Raw genomic sequence first — 13,895 nt, 5'->3', positions numbered from 1 at the left:
AAAATTCTCGTGCGAGTTAGACAAAGATGCAATGATAGTACGAAGAGAGATCTGAAGAGAAATACGTTATAAAGAGAAAGAAAAAGAGAGAGAGAGAGAGAGAGAGAGAGAGAGAGAGATAAAGGGATAGATAAATAGATAGAAAGAGACAGAGTTTGCAACGTGAATGGAACACCCAAAGGTTTAAGCGAAGGGACTTAGCTATCCGGAAAGGTTGATACGTAAGAGAGAAAACTGGAAAAGAAAGAAAGAGAAAAGGGAAAGAGAATAACGTCACGTACACGATGCGCTAAAAGCAAGTTCTTCTTCTCTACTTTCAGGATCTCGAGTGTATTAATTCTACGTGAGAAAAACGAGCGGTGCTTCTATACTTTTCACATCACTTTGCTGACCAACGAAGAGTAAGAAGAAGAAGAAGAAGAAGAAGAAGAAGAAGAAGAAGAAGAAGAAGAGGAATAAAAGATCCATGGTGTGTGATCTCACGTTTTCCTTTCTGTGGATTTTTCACATCTACCAAAACTATTTATTCTCTTTCCTACTTTTTACGATTAATTTTACTGGCAGACCTTTCAAATAATAAGACAAATGCGTTGCACACGACGTTACATTATATTTCAACGGTATAACAATAAATTCGCGCGTTGTTAATATGTTTATAATGAAATATATTTAATATTATATTTTGCCATTGGTAATAATTAACAAAATTAAAAAATGTGATCCAATTATGTATTTAAATATAATAAATAGCAAAAGTCGCGATATATTTGCATACAATTTGTCTTATAATTTAGTTTCCTCCTCGCGTGTACCGAGAAAAAGAGATGCAGGTGCCGTAGAAGGGATTATAAAAGAGGAGAAAAAGAAAAAACAGGTGTTAAAATTATCCAAGGCAGATGACGATTAAGTATACGGTTAACGATACATGAAAGCATAAGAGTTATATCGCGAAAAAGCACGATACTACCTTATGTTTGTTCGCGGGATCAGACCGGATTCGTCGTATCGCAACGAGCGCATTTACGTAAAGTCTTATTTACGTGTTCCCGCAGGGGCTCGGTCTTTACTATACCTATCAACCTTCCTTCCTACCTACCTACCTACCTACCTACCTACGCCTTCGTAGGGTGCCTCAGCAAATGGTGCGTTTTCTCGCATAACTCTCTCCGCTTAGGATGATAAATGACCGCCTGACGTAGTGCGTGCGCGAACGGTGATAAGACGCACCGAAATTTAAGGGCTCAACAAGCTTTTCTTTCTTGGGTCATCGTTTGTAACCAAGACCACGTTACGCGATTAAGTGAAAAACGATGACAAAATTTCTATACTTCTTTTCAACATTCTATATTGCAACGATTAGAAATCTAGTTTTTTTTTTTAGGCTCTTGATATATCAAATTGATTATAGAGAAGTTTAACAGATATTTAGTACTCTGAAGGAATGTATCTCAAAATAAATAAAATATAATTGTTAAATATCTTTATCTTAAATTTAAAAGACTGTGATTATTTAAAAATAATATATATATATATATATATATAATACGCTTAATATACGTATGAGGATCAATATTGTTCTAAAATAAGTCAGTTTCAATGTACTCTCAGACTGCTGGTCCGGTTTCAAACGTTAAAATCATGCGTGCTACAGGTACTTAGGCGATCCGGTAATGTGATTTGTTGCACTCCGGTTACGAGCTCTCTTCGCATGTAGGAACACTCGTTGCTCGATGAACATAGATTACAAAGCTAGCATACTCGCTTCGATTTCACTTCACACACAAATGAAGAGTTCCCACTCACACCTACACGCAAGTTATCGGAAAGCACTTTGCCTTTGCATCCATCCTTCTCTCTCTCTCTCTCTCACATTTTCTATAGAAACGAAAGTGCGTCTATATGTACGCACGTACATACGTCAGTCCTGTTTTTGAAATTGAATTTCGTAGTCAAATCGACATCGTGGAAGTGAACAAGGAAACGACTTAAAAGCTACGTCATTATTGATTTTTCAATTATAAAACTAAAAAAAAAGAAGATTTACTTGACCAATTAAATGGGGCAATTAATTTTTTTTTTGTTATAACAATTGAAATACAATTTTTTTGCCTGTGATAAACGCACAATGATAATATTTAGTTAGACGGGACAAGTTTGTACAAATTTAAAACAAAATTCGTTCCAAGGCACAGCAGCACTTGTATTTACTGTTTTATATTTAATAAAAATTGATTGAAATATAATATTGTCAAAATAAAAAAAATATATATATATTAAAAGTATATATTTATATGTTTGCAGAATCTTTTCGGACAATTGAATAGAATAACCAAATATGAAATAGATAGATATATATTTTCTATTTGATATGCGTGTTGTATGAGTTTATCGAACGGTTTTCGCTCGTGATAGGACAAATCGGACAATTAATTTCCCGTAGCCTTGATCGAGGGAAAATATTAGCGCTTTGTGTTACGCTCTTGATCGGAACTTCCGGTAGTAGGTAGTAGCTATCGATAAATATATTATCGATCGAGGATCGTGCCGAAATTATATGAGGTAATCATTAATGGGCTTGCAATAGCACGTTGCCTGCAATCACGTCCGAATTTCATTGTTTACAGAGCACAATCGTCCCGTGGCATTAATTAATACCACCGACGGCATATACACGCGATTAGCATTATTAATGCACGATAGGTTCGCGCGGTGTGCAATAAACGATTGTCTAGGTCATAATACAGGATTCCTGCTTTTCCACGATACAAACTTTATTGTCGAGTGTCACGCAAGTTACGTCCACGATCGGCAGACCAAATTCATATCTTTATCTATCTCTCTATCTCTCTAATTTTGAATCTTTCAAAAATTCATGCGAAATTAGAGTCACAAGTGCGTTTACGTCCATTAAAACGATCAAGGAAAATTTCATTTTAAATAATAATCCTCCAGAGAATTAATTATATAATAATACGATTATGATTTCATACATTACGAATATATATATATATAGAATGCATTAACTATGGTTTATTATATCACGTAAATGATTATCTCATAGAATCGCAAATAACAACTTGTACGAATGGCAGAGTTAGCATCGTTATATCTCGAATTCGCATGTTGCTTCTAAATGTATATATATGTAGAGCTTGGTTTATTACATTTAAATCATCGCATTTATCAGAAATTCAATTGATCATACGATTTAATGAAATCAATCCTCGTTAACGTCATTTAAAATTCATCAAATGTATAATTATCGTTGACGTTTACCTTTACTTTTGTTAAAGAGTATGCAATAATCGTCATGTAATTATAATTATGTTTATAGCTTTTATATCGTATACTGGATCGTACGGAACCATCCTTATTTCTTCGCATTAGTTTCTCGCAGTACTGCACATAATGAACTTACAATGTGTTTAATTTAATTAACACGCCTTCCTTCCTTCCTTCGCTCGACGAGATCCCATGTCGACGTAATATGTTACGAACGATCTTCCTATCTCATAAAGGAATTAGCATGGCGTGATACTTCTCTCCGTCTATCCGTTCCTTCTATTTTTCTCTCTCTTTCTTTCTCTCTCGTTACACTCTTTCACGTATATATTATACTACTGTGCGTGTCAGAGCTGGCTCAATACATAAACGCAAGAGGAGGCATCAGGAAATACATTAAAACTGTTATTATTGTTTTATTATTATTAAAAAATTATCCTATTTATTATCTATGCTGATATCAAATTATATAAAATAATATTTTTCATTAAAATCGATCGTTTAATATTACAATAAAAGAAAGTTAAAGGTTTTGGTTGTACCAGTTGAGACTCCTCTTTCAAAAACTCTACTTTATAAAGGCTGCTATTTATAGAGTATTGTTTTTTATTAATAAAAATTAGAAAAAAATTGGCATCAACCGAGAATTAAATTTGATTAGGGGTGCTAGAGATATTCGAGCCCTTCCTGATGCGTGTTCTAATTTCACAGAATAGCTTTCTCGTAATAATAATAAAAAGCAAACGCACGGGAATTTAAATACTCGCGCGGGAGATGATATTCTCGAAACTGAAAGAGAAATTCAGCAGGTACATTTTTCCTTTTTTTTTTTTTTTCAATGGCAGCATCACCGCGCGGGAAAATTCATTTTTCTCACGCAAGCGTTGGCACGTACCTATATACCTACGCGAATAGAATTCTCGTAACTCGATAGAAAGTCATTGCTTTTGTGAGGTCTCGCGGTATTGTCGCGTTTCACAGTTGTTTGAAATCCTCGACGTTTTTCGTAACAGTGATAATTCCCCGATACATCCCCTCACGTTCTCGTATTACGTTTAATTATTCCAACACATTAAACGTGCTCCGTTATTATTATGATTATTATTATAATGTTTGAAGTTTTGAAAGGGAGAGTATTTCCCAAAATTAAACAATTAATAATTTAGTTCTAACCGTTAATCAATGTTTCAAATATCTTCATATTACCATTTTGCAATATAACCGATAACGAGCGCTAGCCATATAAAATTGTATTTAATTGCATCACAAGCCGTCTCGTTATAATTAATACGAGAGATTATTAATAACAATTATTTTGATTTTATTCAAATTCTTGCGAATACTCGATGCGCACACTCAAACTTAAGTATTCATTAAAAAAGTGCGTAGAAAAAAAGTCACGATAAAAACATGATCTCGATTATGAGTAATGGTTAATACATAGTTACAGTATACTATATGGGAAACAAGTAATGAACGATTGGGAAGATTTATGGGAAGCAAAGCAGGCGCGTGTAAATGATCGACGCAAACAGAGAAAGATGGTGGGAGAACGATAGAAGGATGATAGAAAGACAGAGACGACACCTTTCTATGTCGATCATCGTTCGAAGCAGTGAAATTCACCTACGCGGTTAGTTGATTGTTGTTACAAATTGGAGCTTGATTGCGACGATTTCGCGTGAACGTGTGTTAACGTACGCATTGGTTAGGTAAACCATACGGGATTGGTCGATTCTGTATGCCCTATAGAGGGATAATTCGTAGCTATGGTGTGCCATAGTTACGAACGAAGAAGTGTATTTCGGTTCGTTCTCTCCTATAGGGAGAACTGCTGTGTGTGTGTGTGTGCTCGGAACCCCATTCGTTCGTAGCTTTATTACTCGTTTACATGGCCAAACGAACGAACGAACGAACGAATGAACGAACGAACGAACGGGTAAGAGTACGTTGACATTGGCAACGTGTTCGCGTGTAAAAAGGTGTCCCGGTACGCGATCGGGAGTAAAGGGTTGAACGTAACGACGCTCATTTTTAACCCTTTACGTCGGGAAGAGGGTTCAGATTAAAGGGCAGATTTAACACTCGATTTACTGTCACTTGCCGTAGACAAGGAGTAGAAGAGATGAGAAGAGACAAGAAGAATGGATAAGAATAAAAAGTAAAGAAGAATAAGAAGAAGAACCACTTCCAGTTGAATGAACTCTATCAAAATTTCGTGTCTTCCGTATGGAAAGACGCGTGAATGCGCTTCGATTATTTTCTAACGTTAACTTACTGTCTTCTTCTTCTTCTTCTTCTTTTTATTTTCTCCTAATTTTGGATCGAGAGAAACGAATAAAAGAGATTGTAAGAAAAGAAAAAAAGGGGAAAAATGACAAAGAAGTTTGAAATGATTATAAATAATTCATCGTTAACGAATTTTCCGAGCCAAAGGGTTTTTCTTCTTTTTTTTTTTTTCTTTCTGTTGCTTCTCTCTCTCTCTCTCTCTCTCTCCCTCTCTCTCTCTCTCTAATGAAAATAAACTGTATTGCCGAAGAACAAAGAACGATTTGAATGCCGAGATCAAAAGTATTTCGCGGTTTGCCGGAAAGTAACGAGCTTGGGGGGAGGGCAAGCTTGAAAAGGAACTTTAAGTAAACCTCGCTCGTTGTTCTTAGGGTGGAGATACTACTAGGGGTAGGCTCGAATACGTAAATCCGTACCCAAGAAGATCGACGGAGCTTGTTCAACTGTAGAGACTCCGAAGGTAGTCTCGATGGTGAAACGCACAAGGAGAAAGATGAATAGAGTCAAAGAGAGAAAAAGAGAGAGAGAGAGAGAGAGAGAGAGAGTTACGAAGATTCTTTGAGAAAAGCGAAGACCTTGACTTAAGGAAACGAGCTCTCCGCAATTCGATTGGCTCCGAGCGACATCGTGCATATTAAGTCGGTGGTTATTTGAATGTCAAAAGTACCTTCGGTGGTGATTCCGTCTGGAAAGGAACGAAGGGGGATACGGTACTGCAAGTAAACTCCTCTCTCAGCTTCTTTCCTCTTATCGTCATGTGCTTTTATGCAAAAGGATCTCTGTTCTTTGAAGATCCTTTCTCAAAACCTATTTTTTTTATTTTTTTTTTTATTTTTACATCTATGCATACGTATGTGCGTAAGTATATTTAACTTATAAACTTTGTATTATATTGTGGTTTGGAAAAAAAAGATTGCAATCTGAATTTTATTTGCTTAAATTTCTCGTCACGTTGAGAATAATTTTATCGCACACATCTGTGTTCGTTATTAGCCGACAAGATTTGTTAAACATAAATATATCAATCATAAATATAAAGATCTTGCGAATTTTGTAATAAAAGTGTTACTTTATAGGAGCTAACTGTTAAGTTTTATATACTCTACTAAAGTATAATATTAAATTATAACGAACATCATTTTTTTTTATCTTTATTTTTTTAATCAAGTTATTTCATGCGAAAAAATGATGAAGCCCCGCGTTTGATGTTCCTTTGAATAAATGGTACTCCCCCTCTCTCTCTCTCTCTCTCTCTCTCTCTCTCTCTCTCTCTCTCTCTCTCTCTCTCTCTCTGTTTCTCTCTTTTTCTTGGTGATAGATAAAACATATTTCATCGATATCGAGGTAAATTTAAAGTCTTCCTCGACTGGATATCCGATAACCTTGCCTTTGAAAAAATCAATTTCGTTTGTATGCGTAGCATCATAACCGAACTACAGCAGTTCTCCATACTTCGCGAACAATTTCCAAAATAGAAATCACATCTATCGAAACCGTTGGAATACCGCAGAATACTGGAAGCTTCCCTGTTTCAGGATTAATTAAGGTATTCTCCGGTGGTACCGCAGGTACCACAGGCACTCCTGGTAGGCAAATCAATCGATCAGGTCTACCGCCTTACCACCTTACCCTGACAATCAATCGGCATCGACATTCTCCAACAATAATTCTACGTATTAACCGGAGACGTTACATATTAATAATTGGAACTTTAAATAAAATTCAAATTATTAAATTCTCGTTGTAATTTAATCATGAATTTGAGATAGAACAGGAACGGATAGAAAAAGAATAAGAAAAAGATAAAAGGTATAAGTAAACGTAGGTGGGTTTTAAGAGAAGAACTACGAGGAGTCTGCTGAAGTTTCCCAAACGAACCGTAAATTCCTTAGGCTGGATGCGACTCCAAGGTTTAAGGGTTTCAAAAAGAAGAGAAGTGAAGATAGAGAGAGAGAGAGAAAGAAGTTGTGGGATAGCAGAAGCACACGGACACCACGATAACCGCGAACGTGGAAAGCGTGCTTGCAGAAACGTTATTATGACACATTGTCGAGCTACGAATGCGGCTCTCGGAGGTTTTTGCCTTGCGTCCATGCGGAAATTGCAGAGGATTTAGTTTTTTGTGCCGGAATAAATTTAAATTTATCGTTCGTGTATGACTGGGGAATGGGAGCGTGCCCGACCGAATGAGCTCTCAGTTTTCCTTGTTTACACTGGACATTTTGCATCACATCTTTTCTCCTTCCATTCTTCTACTACCTCCATCACAGTACTTTTCTTCTTATCTCATTTTACTTTTTATCTTTCTTTCACCGTTATCGTTAATTATCTTATGTTAAGCAAAGTACTCATTTTATTTTACTTTTCTTAATTGTTTCTGCATATGCAATTATGTAATGCATCCCTAATATGCGGACTTGATTTCTATTAAAGTGTTGAGTAGATATTAATTTCTATTTCTTTTTTTCTTTTAAACAATAAGCCATGCTCCAATTTATTGATCTTTTTCAATGATTTTGTTAATATCTAAAAATGCAATGTGCAATAAATTAATCTGAAATTTGATCGAACGATAAAGAAAATTCGCGTAATGGATCAATAAATAAGGTGTTATCAGAGATTGTCATTTACGAAGAAATTACTCAGTCACCCCTTCGAGTTATCTGTCTCATACATCATCGAAGATAACTCTCGTTTCAGCTCTAAGTCGTCTACTTGGAACCGGTAAAAGGTAGAGGTAGAGGTAGGTAGGAAGAAAGGTGGAGAGAAGAAGGTTTCTTCCGCGTCCTAGCAAGGCTTGAGCTACCCCTCTCCCTACCAACCCCCTCCTACACCTTCCTACCCCATCGTCCTTTGCTATTTATCAGGCAGGTTTCTTCGGTGCGACGCTTCCGAGGAGTTCGTTAACTTTTTCCTTTGCCGGTCTCGTCACGTGACCGTGGACGACGAGGGTGTGCGAAAAGGCATTAATAAAAACGTGTCGCCTCGGAGCCTTCCGTTGGCAGGGTAGAACACCCTCGCTCTCTTCCTACTTGCCACCCCTTTTATCCTCCCACAACTCCTCTACTACTTCTCTCACCATTTACACTTACCACCACCGCCACCACCACCACTACCTCAACTTTCTCAACTACTTCAACACAACCACCGTTTTATCCTCCTCCTGTCTGTGCTCACAGTCCTGAATCAAAGTATTACCTCATGCTAATTTTTTTTCCTATAACATTTTCTAAAAGCTATGTGATTCTCCTTATTGCGTTTATTTTTTCTTTCTTTTTCTCTTTTAATAAAACATTTTATTAAACATCCAATCCTTTTTCTTCTTTTTTTTTCTTTTTATTGATTCATGTTTTATATTAAAAGCCAGTTGTTCTTTAGCTTTACCTTTATTCACTTGTTTGATTCAATAAATTTTGTTGAATCATTGCAAGGATAGTAAAAGAACATATCTCTCATAATCATATATCTCTTTTTCTCTTTTATACAGTAATATAGATCATACTCCTCTGTCGATAATGAAATGTAAATAACTTAATCACGCATTCGACCAATTTCTCTGCATATACGTACTCTCTATCTGTATTATGCATGCACGTATACATCTCATAATTACGGCGGATCGATGATACCTATCGCGACGCAGTATCGACCTTTGATATCGCTACGACAAACAAATAGAAACAGCATCCGTTTGTAATAGTATATCATATCGATCAAAGAGATTTGAGAAGATATCGCATATAATGCATACACGCATATTGCATTACGATACTCCGAAACTTCCTGATGGAGTCGCCCAGTCTCTTTGCAGTCAACAGCACACGGTCTTTTTTTTTTGTTTTTCCAGATGGGTCATCCACCCATCCGTGTTACATCAACCGTGCCCACGTTGCTTAACTTTAGTGATCTTACGGGAACTAGTGCTTTCAACGTGACTAAGCCGTTGACTGATTAACAAATTCTTTTAAATGTTCCATAAAAAAAAAATTAAAACTAACTTTACGGTCAACTATTAAAAAAAAATACATTTTGTTTGATTACATCGTATCTGATATTAATCTCGTAAAACGATCAAAAGATAACAACAACTTTCATTATTTGATTCTATCTTTTTTCTAACCGATAATGTAATACATCACTGAAATAAATAAAGTATCGAACGATAATGATAAAAATTCGACAATGGTGGAAGCTTTGAGATTGGCAGCTGACCACCATGGACCGTTAACGTTAATTATAAATCCTCGAGGGGTGTAACGGCAACGGGGCGGAAGGAAGAGAACAGAGGGGGTGTTAAGGGGTGGAAGTAGAAAAAAAAGGCGAAAGTCCGTGGGAATAGTGCCAAATGGGAGCGATTAATTTTACTCATCCGCCTCGCGGCAACTCGCCGCGTAATAACGAACATGAAACGATATGAGAAAAGTTGAGATACCTGTCCGTTCGTACCTTTCCTTTTCTCTTTCTCTTACACACACATACACATAATACACACACACTTTCTATCTCCTTCTCCATTTTTCTTTGTTTTTTTCTCTCTCTCTCTCTCTCTCTTTTACTTTAGGGTTTTATTCGTCGTACCTCCTCATCCCTCAAGTGGTTAATGCAAAATCGCGTTTACGAAGTAATTTTTTTCCTTTTTTTTTTTCGAAGCCGCAATCGTTCTCTCTTTAATTTGTAATTCAGCTGGCACACCTTTTATTCCTTTCGTTTTTCACTCGACGTTTAGAAAAACGTCCCGATTTTATACCATAAGTAGTCCTTTTACATTCGATCCAGTTTTCAAACACTTGCACAGGAATAAAGAATTTTTATATCTCGAGGGAGATCTCTTGATAAAATATTATTTTATTTTTTTTTTTTAATATGATACGAGATATATCAGCTGATATTTTGCTAAATATAATATTTTCTTAACTTACTTTGTAACACCCAGTACAGCATCACATTTTTAGATACTCATTGTGCATGCTTATTTTTACCGAATCCCGTCATATTGGCGGGTACATTAAAATGCAGTCTCTTTTTTTTTTTTTTCGTCGTCGGTATAACATTAGTTCGTATCATCGCATCAATCAATGTCAACATAAATTGCGAAAAATTAATATTTATGATTTTTGTAATTTTAAACGTAAAATTTGAGATACGTCAAATTGACAGATTCTGGTAAAACCAGTTGAAAATTATCATTCCATTTTTTTTTTTTTTTTTGTTATTATATTTAGTCTTCGAGAGTTGGTATCGATCATTTGATTGTTGATATATAAAATTATTATTAAAATCTATAGTATTTTTTGTGCTTCCATAGACCGGATCTTGTAGGAAGGTAGGTTGGAAAAGAAAAAAAAGAGAAAAAGGACGTTTTTATTCTGAGGGTCGCGCGATATTAAGGGTTACCTTTTTATTTATGCACGGGGTGTTAAGTCATTGCAAAGAAGGAGGGCTCGACGCATGATTTATGAGCGTAGAAGAGAGGAAGAGCAAGAAACATTTGGAATTTTTTAGTACGTAGCTCGTAACGATCGTTATCGCAAAATTTTCGGCTCGTACGAGTCGCAAGAAATATTCTCGTTATTTCGAACTTTCCAAATTACGAAGCCCAGATATTTTCTTTCGGGAGTTTTCAAAAAGAAACAAATCAAACGGATAAATAAAAAATAACAAAGAACAGAAAATCGGATTACGATCCACGAATAAAAGAAAAATTAAAAAATACAAGATTTCAACTACTACACAGATTTAATGCCGCGTAATGCTATTTACTTATTCACAAAAAGAAAAATGTAATAATTTTTATTATTCAAAATATGTAACTAGTATATGACTTATTATTGTTTAAAAAAAAAAATAGAAAAATAACTAGGGCTGCTATCGTTAAATAAAGAACCGAGATATAAATTCACAAAATGAACCGAATTGTGATGCCGAAATATCTTCAGGATTCGCAGTAAGCCTAACGCAAGGTATTAACAAATTATTGACCATCGAGAAGAGAATGTCAGTGACCATTGCATGTCGTAGCTCATCAAGGACGATGACGACAAGGGATCGAAATCACGTATACGCATAAGTGGTGGTTTTCGAGTCGAGAACCCCCCGATGGCACTTACATGGTCAGTCAATTTGCGTAATGAAGCAACGAAAGCGGGAGTTTGTCGAGAGCCAATTACGTTTGAGAACGGAAAGAGATAAACGTATACATATAGATATAGTTGATCTTGACCAACCTTTTTGGGTTGGAGAAAGGTTCGCTCTGGAGGAAGGTTTGGAAAGAAAGGTGAAGATTCGAGTCCGACGAAAAGGTCCGACGTAATTGTGTCACTCGACATGAGAATCGAAGGTTCCTATATAAGTATTATATATATATTTACGTTAAGGACGTAGTTAGGTTGTGCTTTAGGTTGTGCTTTAGGTTGTGTAAGAATCATCGAGTGGAATCTAGCGGAAATATAAGGAATATTTTACTTTGGCAAAGTCCAAGCTGGACTTTTTTTTTTTATTCTACCCTTCTTCCTTTCTTTCTCTTTCTCTCTCTCTCTCTCTCTTTCAATTTTTTTTTCTTCCTCCTCTTTTAGAGCTTTCTTCTCACGTAAAATAGAAAGAAAATAATCAAAAGGAGAGCCTTATTTTCTTGTAAAAAGCAATAACGGCTTACTTCTGAAAAGATCCGAGGAAATTAGCTCCCGTCGAATTCCATAATCGCGAGAGCTTCGTGCTTATACCTGTTTCCTTTCTCCTCCTCCTCCTCCTCCTCCTCCTCCTCCTCCTCCTCCTCCTCCCTCACTTGTTCCTTCCCTTTCTTTCTATCCCTCGCAACTACCTGGACCCTTATTTTCTTGTAAAAAGCAATAACGGCTTACTTCTGAAAAGATCCGAGGAAATTAGCTCCCGTCGAATTCCATAATCGCGAGAGCTTCGTGCTTATACCTGTTTCCTTTCTCCTCCTCCTCCTCCTCCTCCTCCTCTTTCTTATTCTTATTCTTATTCTTATTCGCGTCTGGAGTAAATATAAAAAATAAAAAGAAAATGCAAAAGAATAAAAGAAAGTGGACGACGAGAAGGATGAGGTCGGAAAGGGAAGAACTTAAGACGAGGAGCAGCAGGTAGAGTTTTGATTTTTTTCACTTTTTTTTTTTTATACCAAATATTCTTGTACAATCCCCCACTCCTATCGTTTCTCTGTTCCTCCAATCTACCCCCCAGGCCCTCTCCTACCACTCAGCCACTCCTCCTCCTCCTCATCCTCTCTTAACGTTCCCCGTTCAGCCTTAATTAATCTCACCATCGTGCCATTTCGTAGTCTCGCCGTTCTCATTTAAATAATTGCATCTGACTACTCTACCTGGTGTGCGGTTGAATTTTGCAACGGCGGAATCGTCCTCGCGTTCGCGTATCTATGGATCGATAAACGCGCTAACGATATTGCGACGCGGTAAGCAAACGGGGGGGGGGGCGTGGGGAGTGTGTGGCAAGGGGGTAGTAGGAATATCACAAAGAGATTTCCTTTTTTTTCCCGCTTCTATCTCTTTTTTTCTCTTCTATGTATATTTTTTTTTCTTTTTTTTAATTTCCTTTTTTACGCGGCACATTATATTGCGGACCCTTGCAGTTGGTGGTTATCGTAGCAGTGTTAGAGGTGGTTGTGGTGGTGGTGGTGGTGGTGATAGTGATAGTGGTGGTGGAAGGGTAAGTACAAACGATGCTCATAGGGGTAACTGAACCCTTCCGACGAAGGGGTCATTATCATCGTGATTACAAATTTGTGGACCTGCCGAGGTAGCTCGTTTATGATCGCGAAAACGGAAAGAGGAAAGAGGAGGAGGAAAGAGGAGGAGGAAAGAGGAGGAGGAAAGAGGATCGATGAACTAGAAACGGATACGTTTACTATTTCGTATATCGTAATATTGGTAGAAATAGAAAAAGAATCAGAGAGGGAAAGAGTAGGAGGAGAAAAAGAGAGAGAGAGAGAGTGTGAGAGAGAGAAGGACTGTTGTAGTGGCTTTTGAATGTGAGTATTGTACGTTTTACCAATGGAGATTTTCCGAGATATATTGTCTCTCGAATGAATGACATCGTATTGTGCGGTGTGCCAGAAGGGAAGTCGTTGATTGAAAATGCATGCAATCGTCGTCGCTTCTGGAAAATCGTACCATTGTATTTTAAGTACGCGGGAAAAATCTTATTCGTTAATATCGTTAAGACTGTGGACTATGGCAACTTTTAATTATCACATTTAATTGAATTTTTATTCAACGACAAGTGTATATTATTATGAGATATATATATATATTTGTACTAATAAAAATCTTTTGAAGTAGACTATAATT

This window comes from Polistes canadensis, unplaced genomic scaffold (assembly GCF_001313835.1).
Source record: "Polistes canadensis isolate GaletaPanama2010 unplaced genomic scaffold, ASM131383v1 scaffold_52, whole genome shotgun sequence".
Classification (NCBI taxonomy): Eukaryota; Metazoa; Arthropoda; class Insecta; order Hymenoptera; family Vespidae; genus Polistes; species Polistes canadensis.
This window is presented reverse-complemented; position numbering follows the sequence as displayed.